Genomic DNA, 13,743 nt, shown 5'->3' with positions numbered 1-13,743 from the left:
CCCGGGTCTTCTCGCTGCAAGGCGAGAGTGATAACCACTACACCACCATGTGGACTAATGCCCTGCACTAATAGTATACATGCTAAATAATTTACATCAATGTAATAGCTGCGACACCTATGGGAACAGCCCCATAGTAAAGATGGATAGTTCACTGTGTGGTCACCACGGCAACATAAAAAGAGTACATGAGGGTATTTTTAGGGGGAAGTGGAATTTTTTGTGGCTGCTGATGCTGATGCTGACCTTTAGAAATCAGCGCAGCCCAAAGCCGATATCGGATGCCATTTTTTTTTAGGGGGCCAATGTTATCTTTTTTCCCGTTAAATAATAACAAAACTTGAAGTGCACGTCTATACTAAACATTAAATACACGAAACAGGTAATAAAACAACAACAAAGATTTTTCAAAAAATTCTGAATGAAAAATAAAGTTTTACTGCACGTAGCAGCATTTATTAAGTTAAGTCAAGTACGCACATTCAAGTAAAAGCACATAGGGATTTTTGTGCAGGTCTCACAGAGCAATTTGGGAGGTTTAGACTGGGACATGTGTATTTTACTCCAGCCTGGATGTCTTCAACCAGCTATCCAAGAAAAACAATGCCTTCATGTACATATACTATAATATTACTCGGCTAATACATTAAATAACAGTAAGTCAATGCAGATGACTTCAAAATGGCAAAGACGTGGTCAGTCCAGGGGCCAAATGAAAACAAAATAAAGCACTCACTTGACAAATAGATGTGAGAATGACTTTTCAATAACAGAAGCTCATAATGCAAACATTGCACGGCATAATGACTGCAATATAAAATCAGGGGCCACTTTAAGTGCTTATATAGTGCAACAACGTGATTAAACCAGTACACATGTGAATGATTGTATGTCTGCTACAAATCGAGTGTCATTCCACTGCACGAGTTTGGTTGAAAGTTGATGGATCGCAGTCTGCTGATCGATCACTAAATAGCCAGTATATTAGCAGGGCACAATGTATTATTCTTGTCCGCTTCATTCGTTGCGTTGTGACAAAAGTCCAACAAAGGGAGATAAGTCATATGAATAAATGTGTCATAACACAGCGCATGAATCTGGGGAGACATATTGGCAACTTTAGCCTGCGATGATGTACGATCGGTGAAGGCTGTTAGTTCGGTTTGATGTGACAAACCTACGGATAATTGCGGGAGAATCTCGGTGTTGACAAAAAGACAAGAAGGCAGCAAGAGGCGGGGGGTGGGGGGGAAGAAAACAGCAGTTTTCTGTCAATGAGCATGATTGCACACACACACACTTATTGGGTGTGCTGACCTAGAACAGCAAACACAATCAGTGGTGCAGCAGATTCCCATCAGTGCAACGTAAATGAGACAGAGGAGCCTAAACGTGCTTTTGTTGCAGAAACTTCTCAGCTGAGTGGGTGCAAAGAAACACCACCTCAGGCTGGAAACACACATGTGAACACACACACACACACACACACACTCACACCCCAGCACCATCTCAATGACCACACTTATTTGGATTGCGATGTGGCTGCTCCTCATTTAATATTCCAGTGATTCTCTGTGATAAATATGTATGGTCGCATGGGCACACGGACGCTCTCACATGTGGCAAACACATGACTATACGTTGAACGCACATGTTCACTCCGGTTCACACACTCCCTGCAGGCACACTGTGTCAACCAACTTATTTATCAGTACTCGCGAACACTGTGTGTGCAATCACTGTCCCAGCCGCGCACATCGGTGTTCTCTCGCCGCGCCGACTCCTCTGTATCCAGATATATTGGAGAAAGTAATAAGATATAAATTGATAAACACTGACACATTTATAAAAGATGTGTTTCCACTTTATGTAACAGTAGCGGTAGTGGTGTAAATCCAAAAAGGGAAAGTTATTATTTATTCGATTTTTCTCAAAATGATTCTTTTCACACAGAAAACAACAGAAACTGTGTTTCACTGAGAGATGATATAATCACACATGTGTGAGGGCTGCACATGTTTGGTTATATCTACTGTGTGGACTTCTTTCATGGCTGAGAGTCATTAACTGAGTCATGTTGTAATGTATGTTCTCCATCCATTATGGTAGTAGAGTATTAGAGTAACGTCTGCTTACTGCTAAGTGGTTAATGCATCAGCACGTGTTATTAACAGTACATTTAATCAATAGATGGGGGGGAAATAAGTTTTAATATCTATATTAAACAAGGAAAAAGTGGTATTACGCCATTCCTAATTGATAAAATATAAAACTAGAGTCGACGTTAGGTCATAATCATAAAAACATACGTGAAGACAATTATCTCACCAATGCATTACTGAGACGTAGAGACAGAATCAAAATAGAGGTCAACAATAAAACAGAATGGGGACTGCAGGTGTAAGTGAAAGAAAAGCCTCTTTCTTAGGTTTTTCCATTTTAATTGGTTTCTAAAGTTAGGGGCAACAGGTAGACTTTGGCACGACAAGACACAAGTCACAATAAAAAGGACTGGGGAACTTTTCCTGGGTACAATTAGAGGTAGTTTGTCTGCGGAGCAGAACAATGGACTAATGAGGCACTGGGGGTATTGGTATCCACTGTCCTGTACATCTCACACTAACCATCAGTGAGACGGTGGATATTTTGACTCATCATAATAGGGGGGAAAAAAGGACAGGTGCAAGTGGCAACCAGTGTCATCGATAGCTGCTCCATTAAATGTAGGTGGTTGCAGTAAGCCATGATAGGGAGTCAGCAAGAACAGTGTCATTATTTTCATTATTTCATCTGTATACATCTTTGACAAGTCAAACAACACAGAAATAGTCTCCAAAAACATTTAAACTGAGTTCAGGTGAACCCACACAAACATTTTTGTTTTGCAATAATAATATAATAATAATCACAATTATTGTTATTTTTATATGCAGTAGAGTGAAGATGGACAAAAATGGGAGTGACAATTTGGAACACTGAAATAACCTCGAAAACAGGCCCATGTGTTTTATCCATGGCTGAACAATTCATCGCAATGTAAAACAACACATTTATCAAATTGCAGAGGCATTTTGAATTTTACTACAAATCGTGTCATAACTTAATGACATAACTATTCCAATTGTATGTGTTTATATATATTTTAAAACTGTCAAAGATTATGTGACTTTATCTGACATTGAAAATGATATCCCAAATCAAACAGAAATTGACTTAGGGCCATAGGCGGAGTAAACTCTGGACAGATTGCCAGTCCATCACAGGGCCACGAGTGTCCAATTTACCTAATCCCCAAATCTGCATGTTTTGAGACTGTGGGAGGAAACCGGTGACCCCGGAGAAAATCTCCACATATGGGGGAGAACATGCAAACTCCATGCAGAAAGGCCCTATAGTTGGGACTGGGTCGTGAAGAGTGCTAACCACCACTTTCCTTTAAAATCACTCTGCCTCATCACCTCAAAAATTCAGCTCATGATGTGTTCGTGGGGTATGGAGTATATCAGCTAATTAAAGCCATGACATTTTGATAATTGCCTCTGATCTCAGCATCATTGAAGGCCACAGTGTCACCCACTAAGTCACTCACTCACGCACACACACATATGAATTAGTGATGATGAACACCCACTACCTGACCCTGTGCCAGACACTCTGACCCTACAAACAAACACAGAAAACATTATTAAAGCCTCATAAATGTATGACATGCACATTATACTGTATCTATGTAGTGAGCAGCGCTGTGCAAATGTGAATCTAAACTCGTCTCCACACACACACACACACACACACACACACACACACACGTGTCACTGTCCCTTCATTCCTTTCAGCTACGCCTCTCCACTAATTTATTATTTACCCTTTATCATGTGAGGCTGCTACCCATAAGTGGTATTAGACATGGCACCTTCCCTATTTCACCTGGGCATAGACATAGACATGGAAAACAACACTTTTTTAAGGTTTCAACTCAGTCCACACCCAATGTATACTTTAATTTCTTTGCTATTCAGGTGTTAAAGGCACGGCGTGCGATTGCTGAGTTCACACAAGCCCATTAGAAGTGATCAGAGACAGGTTTATTGCCATGTATGCTTGAATCGATACAGGGGATTTTTTGGAGCAACAATCTAGGTCTGAAAGCACCCTTCCCTACTAACACACAACGTTCAAAGAGCATTAGCCCATGGTTCTCTGAAGGTTAGTTACAACTAACTTCCCTCAGGGTTAGGTAGGAGCCCAACGTTCCCTAAACGTGTTCTCCTGTGTGGCTGTATTTTGGTTACACTAACTAAAAGAGAACGTTGTCCAGAGGTTTATATGTTTGTATTTCAACTAGCTTCATTACATTTTTTTAATACCATTATAAAAGGTTTGCAGTTGCTAGATTCATCTTTAGGTTAAAAGTTAAGGTTAGATCTAACTTTTTTTTACAGACATCTGTTCATATGAACTACAGATCAATATATTTATATCCCACTTTCTATATATAATAAAGGTTGTGAAAAAGTAACGTTAGGGGAACGTTCTGGGAACCAAATGTGCAACCAAAGACTAACGTTAGGAAAACTTCCCATATCAACCACAGGAGAACGTAAGGGGAAACCTTCAGGGAACCAGAAAGTGTTAGCTGGGTTATTGTTGTAAACATATTTATTTGACTCTAATAATGGAAAACTCCTCCTATGGTATGAAATTGATCAATTTCAGAATGTTTTTAACATAATGCAGAACTGCAAAAATTTGAATTGCGCTAAAATTGATTTTCAAAAACACTGTACAGATGAACTTGGCGAGGCTGAAATATAATGTATGTCGAGGGCTAAGAATAGTGAGCAGCATTACAGAGAAACACTCAGGGAACATGCTGCGTTTCGCACTTTTATCATGCACTAGAGAAAGATATACACTGTGGTCCACAAAAGGCAGGAAGGTGTGACTCGGCAGAGTGTGTGTGTGTGTGTGTGTGTGTGTGTGTGAGTGAGTGCATATGAGTCAGAGAGAGTGAAAATCAGCAAGTGATATAAAAAAAGGACAAGTGAGGGAATAGCCAAGCATTCCTACAGCAGCTTTAAATGAATACAAGAAGAGCGTATACAATAATGAATATCCAAGCTGCTCTTTTCACAGTGATGAAATTGCATTTGGGAATATTGAGCAGACTGTTCATAATGAAGTACACAACCCTTCCTCCACACATGCACACATGTTTTATGGTCCCATGTCTGAGCAATAATACACAAAAGATCACACTAGGAGAGTCAAAGCCTGCAAAACAAATCGCACACGGGTACAAAGGACGTAATTTATTCTGCGCATGCACGGGTTGGATGAGCCTCCCTGCTATTGAAAGAGCGGAAATGAGAGTCAGTACAAACAGGAAGGGAGAGGGAGAAAAGAGAAAATAAAAACAGCAGGATCAGGATGAAAGACAGAAGATATGAATGATGAATGAGTGATGTAGGGAGAGAATGAAAAAGCAGACGGGAAGAGAGAGAGAGCGAGAGAGAGACTCTTTTATTTCCTGATGTAAAAAGGAAAAAAGACAGAAATGATCATTGTGATCAGTTCAGAGCAGGTGCACTCTAGTTAACAGGGTCTATATAAATAGCACATATACAAAAGTCAGATCATTACCCCAGGGCAGCTGACTCCACCGAAATGAGCAACAAATGACGATCCAAGCAGCTATTACAGTGGCAAAGCGTGAAAGGGCTGCATTGTGTGGGGCTACGGAGGCTCAAGACTGGTACATTAACCCTGAGATTGTGAAATGAGACGCACCGAGTGGAAAATTGTACGAAATAAGGTGACTTATGAAGATGGAGTGCGTTCACAAAGTAATGAGCCCATACATTTTTCACATTTTGCCCCCCTATGCTACACTTATTTAACTGTCAGTCCAAACTTAATACACTGCAACAACAAAGTGTGAATATCAAGCTGGTATAAATGGCCAGAGCTGTTACTCTAGAACTTAGTTGACGGCGATTACAACCTTGAATCTTCTTGGCTATGACGCGACAAGCTTTGGATAACCTGGATTTGGGGATTGCGTCAGTTTGGAGGGTAACTGGACGGCCATTCTCAGCTCTGTCCAGAGATGTTTGTTTGGTTTCAAGTCAGGACACTGTGGACCTTTGCTTGGTAAACCTTTGACTGTGTCAGGACTACACACTACAGATGTACAGTATCTCTGCTCTGCTTGATTTAGCCTTTCTTAAATCCTCCACAGCTTGATGCTGTCACTACTATACACAACTGCTTTCCTCCAGCCAAGACCCTTATAAGACCTGAGAAGTTAAGTCTTGGTTTTATCAGACCAGAGAATTATTATTATTATTATTTCTTTTAGATGCTTTTATGTGTTACTCTGCAGTGGAGGTTGTCGTTCTGGACGGATCTCTGGAGATTAGATTCTTGGTTCACCTCTATTATCAAGGCCCTTCTTACCCCAATTGCTCTGTTTAGCCAGGAGGCAAGCATTAGCTGTTTTAAATCTCTTCCATTAAATAATTACAGGGACCACACTGGCTCTGTGGAACCTTCACTGCAGCAGAACTGGCTTTTTAGCCTTCCTTGATACAATCCTTTTAACCCTTTAAAACCTTTGCTTATTTGAACCATAAAAGGGCCAGACAATGTCCTGTAACTAAGTGCTTTTACCCATTTTTCCAGAATAACTTTCAATATCTGGCAGTTATTTACAATTTACTGCAAGTTAAAATAGTGTATTAACAATTTAAAATGAAGAAAAACCAAAGAAAATGATTTAGAAAAACTTTTGCATGTTAAATTTGAAATTTGAACAGTATTAAACAGATTTACATTGGTGTTTTTAGAGTCTTTGTCTCTCAATGTGCAAAAACAGTCCAAAAAAATGGAAACTATTACTACAAAGACGCAGATTCTCCGGCTTCCTTGAAACAATGCAAGTGAAATTACCGTAATAACCACATGTTGTCTTTGAAGTACAACTTCTCAGCTTTCAGAAACGGTTGGAATTTTTTTCCGATAGCACAAACCGTCGCATAATTCCGATAATGCAAAGTGCGCTTGCACAGAATGTGTCGCCTGCGATCCGTTCGGTGTTAAAGGGTTAAATGCTGTTTTACTCTGCAGGCAGTTCCCCTTGACCTCATGGCTTGTTTTGCTCTGATGTGCATTGTCAGCTCCAAGACATTATAGACTGTCATGTGCCATTATGGAGATGGAACTCTCGCCAAGGTGTACAAACGTGTCAAAGACGATCATGCACTGGACGACTACGTTAAGTGTGCACACACTGGAATCTATACGATGCAGCTTGTTTATATTTACATGAATGCAGCAACGACAGGGATATATACGTTTCAAAGAAAGCTGTCACTTATGTGCCGCCGCATGTGCCCACCTAACAATTACGTCTATTCACAGGACAACAACAGCAGACAGCAAAATCAGTGCTTCACACTCACTCACACACACACACACACACACACACACACACACACAGGTCAGGGAGAAGTGGCTGTCACTGTGATTGGTTCCTGCTGCGGAGGGCAAACCCATGATAGCCAATTATCTGTCATTATACACCACAGCAGCTCTTGCGGGCTGGATGCCTCTGCAAATGTCTGCGTGTGCATGTGTGTGTGTGTGTGTCATGGTGGGAGAGATCGGCAAATTACTGGTTATTGCAGCACGGTGAAAGACGAGAGGAGAGATGTAGAGGAAGAGGAGGGGGGGTAAGATTTTGAGGAGGAGGCCAGGCAGAAATATGCAGATTGAATATAAGAGGAAGGAAAGGAGAGATTGATGATTATATTGGACAGTTGTAGAGAAGATGGCATCCCAGGGAGCCACAGACCTCCAGTGAGCTGTGTGCTGCTGACAGATGTCTGGTGACCAAATTATGCCTGATGCAGCGAGGCCGAAGCGTAGATGGCCGCAGATTTGAAGCACTGGTGCTCCATCATGTACGACCAGCATGTGATCGAGCTGTGACCAGTGTGTGGTCAGACACTGAAACACTATATGACAGCGTCTAGGATGACAGCATCACTTTGTATTTCAGCTTCCAGTGCACAAAGTATATGGCCCATATGTGACCAGAATAGGCTCTGATTCATGTTTTGTAGAATTAACACAACAATGTCCTGTGAGTAAGAGCTTTTGCCCATTTTTCCACAATAACTTTCAATATCTCGCAATTATTTACAATTTACCGCATGTTAAAATAGTGCATTAACAATTTAAAATGAAGATTATTATTAAAAATAAAACAACCCACTGTAGTTGTACACGAACACCAAATTTTGCATGTTAAATGTTGTCTGCGATACGCTCGCTGTTAATATGGGGTTAATATGTTTTTTGTCAAATTTCAAGTAGGGAAGGGTATCGGTATTGGTCCGAAACTGGTCAAAAACACAGGATCAGATATCGAGCAGATAAAAATGCAAAATCATTTTAGCTGAGTCATGTTTGGGCTGTTTATTTCTTCTTTTATTTTTGATTCTTTTATGAATTCTGTCTTTGAAATGACTCAGAAAGCTAAAATGACTGTATTGGATCTTCCCTAATTTCAAGCAATTCCAATGACCACAGCTGACTCTGCACTTCCTTTACTTGCTATCTGTTTTAAACCACCAGGGAATGGTGTAGACCGAAGTTCTGACTTTCATTATAACTAACTTTTAAAAGCATATGTATGTGCAGTGCTATTTAAAAGTATGTTTTGGAGTTAAAAGGTTCAATTCATATTCTTTTGAGTGGGCTTTGAATTATTCATCTCAGGCTTTTTTTACAGCTTACCCGACACAACGTAGACTGCTGGCGTGGTATATATGGTGTTTTAGAAGAATTAGAAATGATCACGACGAATACTCATCAGACATAAAACAATTTGTACACAAACAATGGGTCCATAATTGTGACAATATTCTATAAAAAAAATTATAAAAAAGATGTTAACATACACTAAATACCTCATAGCTGTATGTTATCATTAAAATATAAAATCAAAAGAAAATCAAATTCTGATGAGTAAAAGTAGTTTAGTGTTGTACTTCACTAAAGATTCCTCCCACTTATGTATATATATTTTCTCTTTTTTAAGAATCACCACTTTTTGTGTTCAATTCTGATACCGACACCAAAAGCCTTGAGTATCACCCGATACTAGAGCAATAGTCTTTTTTTTTTTTCAAACCTACACTTTCGCATTTCTCTTCTTTCATCTTTAAAACACATACAGCTCACATGATCATTCCATCCCTTACAGCCTGTGCTTAATGATCATTTTACACGATATTTAAAGTTTTTGGACAATATTAGATTTCACATATTTCTTTTATTGATATCCAATCCAGAGAATTTGACCAGTATCCCACTGGTCTCACTATTACTTGATGAATTGCTCATAATAATTGAAGTGATTAATCATTTATTCATTATTTTAACCAGCATTCTGTTCTCTGTCAACCTCATATCTATCAAAGCACAAACGTAAGCGTCCTCTGAGCTTCATCACTGCCGGGACAGAGGAAGAGTGCAGCTACAGCCGTGATCACTACTTTTCAAATTCATCTCTCTCGCCTCTTGAACAGTGCAACGAAATGTGCCGCTACTGTACAATGTTTAAAATTCATACTTTTTTTTACAACTTGTTAAATAAAGTGTAACCAACTTGTTCAATGAACGGTTCAGAAAAACCCATGAAAGTTGCGACCCTCGTGAGCAGTATGTGACATTTGGAGCCTCAGAGTAAATCCATCTTACTGTACACTCTTAACACATCACCAGTGTGTTTATAAAGTATGACACTGATCTGTTTCTGCCTGTTTTACAGCTATGCTTTGATAATCCCCATCCTAATCCACTGCCTATGTGTGTATCTCTGCGCGTGTGTCTATGAGTGTGTGTCTGTGAGAGGCCCCTCTCTCTCTCTCTTTATGTCTACATGTTATTTAAGCTTTTGGTCTTTAGAGGGCATCTCTTTCCCACGCCTCCCTTCCTCAATATATGTAATACCACAGCCATAGCCCTCCAGTCATCCACTGCTCTCCATCGAACCACTCTGCACAACGGCCTGGACAGAATCACTTGGCCCTCCACAGTCGATATCCCCATCATCATTACAGTCAGCAGAATAAACACAGTGAAAATTGAACGGTTATGGCCAATACTACTTTTAAATGAGCTGATGAAATGGATGTAGTATCGTTGGGAGGGAGGGCAGAGAGTGGCTGAGGGGTGAATGTCAGTGCCACTTAAGGTAATAATAAATAAAGCCAATTCAAGTCATTTTCCTCACCATCTTCCTCTTTTCCATTGTTGCGTCCCTACTACAATGTGGCATGACATTTCTGTTTATCGTCACACTTATTGCAGATTAGCTGCAAATCCAGAATCAACATTCTGCATATGAATATATTCCCCTCAAAACAAATTAGATTTTCTTCTGACGGCATTACCGTACTTAATTTGAATAGCTATTTTAGGGCTGGGAGACAATTCCGTAAAGATATCTCTCTTTATTAGGGACGCATGATATTGGACTTCGTTGCTGATATATTGTTTGAGAGTGTTTGGGCAGATAACCGATATAGAGTGAAATATAAACTTTCCTATTTCACTGTGCAAAGTAAATAAACTGAGAGAGGGAGATGATGCAAGCTGTGAAGTCAAGGAGGTAGAAGCCTATTCAGTTTACTGTTTTATTCATCATTCATTATCAACATCCGATAATACATTTTAAAGCCAATACTAATGTCGTTGAGATAATATTGTGCATCCCTACTATATACGGTTCGCTTTAATATCAATATGACAAAAGATTTACTGTATAATGTGTTAGCAATATATCTGTTTTCAGTGTTTTACATCAGATGTGTTACGTAATGTTTCCCTGTTTGTTTTGACCATTTAAAATCACAATTAACTGGATTCTACAATTGTCAACCAGGGGCAAAAATCAGATTGTTTTTTTAGGGTTTGTGGGATAATTATCAACATTGAATGATTAGGAAATATTATATTGTGACAATGTTTTTGGCTTTATCTTCTTTACACTGTGTTTCTTTTTAATTGAGCAAAAGTTCCACTTCTGCAGGGTTCGGATTGAATAACTTCCAATCTTTCTTCCATGTGTTAGGTCTCTGTAAAAGTACACAACACTCTCACTACAGCTGAACAACTCAAAGAAGGTATACAAGTGCAATCAATGATGGGTTTTGTACCTTTGAATGAATTAGTAGGGCTATGTGGTGTGGACTCCAGGATGCTGCGAAACCACTGTTGGGTGTGATTGCAGGTGCAATGCAGCACATTTCTCACCCTTATGTACAAAAAGTAAGAGGTGTTTTCAAACTGTGAACCAGAGAAGGAACTCTGGAATATTTCTGGGGTATTTTAAGGCATTTGTGTTTGTGAGAAGACAGAAAGGAAGGAAGGGTCAGTTCTTTTAAAGACTCTCTCAACTGTGAATAGAGAGGAGCAAGAGGTTGATAAGTGGGACCCTCAGCAATGATAATCCCATTAACACTGTACTGCAACGCTCCACTAATGACTGGTGTGCGTATGAGTGTGTGTCACATGTCTAAGCACTTTTCCAACCATCCTAATTACCAGATGTGAATCACGTGAGGGTAATTACAGCGTCTGAGACAGAGACAGAACAAGGCTATGATTGACCCAGAAATCTACCGGCCAGTGAAGCAAACACACACACACACACACACACACAGGCAGAGAGAGCAGCAGAGACAAAAACACAGTCAGAAAGACAGAAAGGGGCAAAATGTTTCCCTCAGAGAACAGAGCCATTTGGGAGAAGCTGTCAAAAGATGCTGCATCAGGCGGCTTCAAACCCAGCGCTGCTCCGTGTGTGAACTAATCTGGCCACAGCGCCGCAGTCCGCTTCCACAGGCCAGGATTAAGAGACTGAATTCTCTACGGAAGAACCATCTAAGTGTAATCCCCTCGCGAAGCTGGCCCTGTGTGGTGCTGCACATTGTATCTCTCACAATAACTATTATCCACAGGAGGCTGCACACTCTGGAGATACACGAGACAAGCATAAAGAAGGCTTGCTGAGTTTTGGTATCAGAGCTGTAGGGGGTTACTTTAAAGTGTCACAAAAATGAGATTAATTTAAGGTGGCCCCTTGTGCCAGGCTGTTTCTTTCCCAAGTTCCAATACATACAGTATATCTTAAATAACCCCGTCTCATATCTCTGCAAATATTTCACCAAATGTACAGGGTCATCTGGAGAAGCCAGTCCACCACAGCACCAGCACACAGAGACACACTATTCCTGTTCACATTTAAAACATGCAAAACAGTTATAAACACATTTCCTATCCCGTTAACAATCTCCACACCCCTACGACTTATCTTGCAACTTACTGCGGGCTTTTGAACCTCAGACTGATAACCACTTTCTCAGACAAACAAAGTGATCAGCAATCTGATGTGAAAGCCGGAAACTTCACCCAGTTTGCAGTGACTCTGCTCCTTGTGCCAGCGGGCTTGTCTCTGGCTTGTACCAGTTTCCACAACAGCAATTTAAGTGATAAGTGATACAAAGTGGGACCCAGAGTCATTGTGTTGCTCTATTTGGCAGAGCAGGTTACCCTCAGCCCACACTGCAGCCATCACAGATTTCCTGTCTACACAGACGAAGAGCATACGTGTGTGTGTGTGTGTGTGTGTGTGTGTGTGACTGACTGCGGAGTCTGAGTACGTTTTCTTGATCAGATTACCAAAGACGCCGACTCTTCAATCTCTCTTCAATACTCCAATCTTTGTGCAAACAAATAGACATAAACGTCGCACTAACACACGCTCACCCACTCATGTGCACAATAACTGAAACACAGGCACAAGCCTGAAGCACTAGGCACTTAATTTCCTATTCCACCCCCTCTCCTCAGCCTCAGCACCCTCATATTCCACTCTGGCCTCCCCAACCCCTCAACCCTCAGTCACTATAGCAACCTCTCACATGGAGCCACTGAGAGCCAGAGGGATAATTGTGTCATTACAACATCTGTCATAAAGAGACATACGCCCTAAACATGTATACAAGCGAATACACTGATGCACCCCCAAATGAGCCAGTTCTCCGTGCATCACAGTTCTAACCACACACACACACACACACACACACACACACACACATACTCACACACTAAAAGGTGTGTTTCTTACCTTTGCTCATGGTTCATTCTGAAACATGGAAGTTAGAAAGTGGGAGCTGAAAGGAAAGAAGTTCATTGTGAGTTGTCTGCACACTTGATCGATCAACAAGACGACGTCATGATTTGTTGTTGTTGGGTTATTTTTTAGGACTGTTTTCCTTGGCCAGGAAGAATCATTAGCTAAAAAAAACCTGCCTCGGATGAGACCTGCACAGGGATTTTCAGGTGAAAATGTGCCAGTAGAATTCTGCTACTGAACCATGCCTGCTGGGTATGTCGCTCTGCTGCCACCTGTAGACCAGACCGGGTAGTCCTACCTACATACAAATCTCAGGACAGCGACCTCAGATAAAATTCATTAATAACTTAATAACCAGAGGGAACGAGAATTACAGAGTCGAGAGAAAGCAGGGACGATGCACTTCATAGTCAGAGGCCTGCAGCGATCAATCAGTACAGAAGCACTGGGAGTGTACTCATCTGCCAATAATTTGATCAAAATGTATTTTAGAATTTAAAAAAATATGGCAGCGCTTGACACGAGTCACAAAC

The 13,743-nt window shown here is 40.6% G+C and overlaps 1 protein-coding gene across 15 annotated transcripts in view; it reads right to left on the bottom strand.

Annotated features, from left to right (window-relative positions):
* ptprdb (protein tyrosine phosphatase receptor type Db) overlaps positions 1-13,743 on the bottom strand; it is a 155,614-nt gene that overhangs the window by 96,522 nt on the left and 45,349 nt on the right. For all 15 annotated transcript variants that reach the window (XM_058640363.1, XM_058640364.1, XM_058640376.1 and 12 more), the window contains exon 5: positions 13,202-13,247. The gene's annotated coding sequence lies outside the window, so the exon portion shown is untranslated. The remainder of the gene's footprint in view (positions 1-13,201; positions 13,248-13,743) is intronic.

This window comes from Solea solea, chromosome 10 (genome assembly GCF_958295425.1).
Source record: "Solea solea chromosome 10, fSolSol10.1, whole genome shotgun sequence".
Taxonomy (NCBI): domain Eukaryota; kingdom Metazoa; phylum Chordata; class Actinopteri; order Pleuronectiformes; family Soleidae; genus Solea; species Solea solea.
Note: the sequence above shows the minus strand (reverse complement) of the source record. Positions and strands in the feature narration are given on the sequence as shown.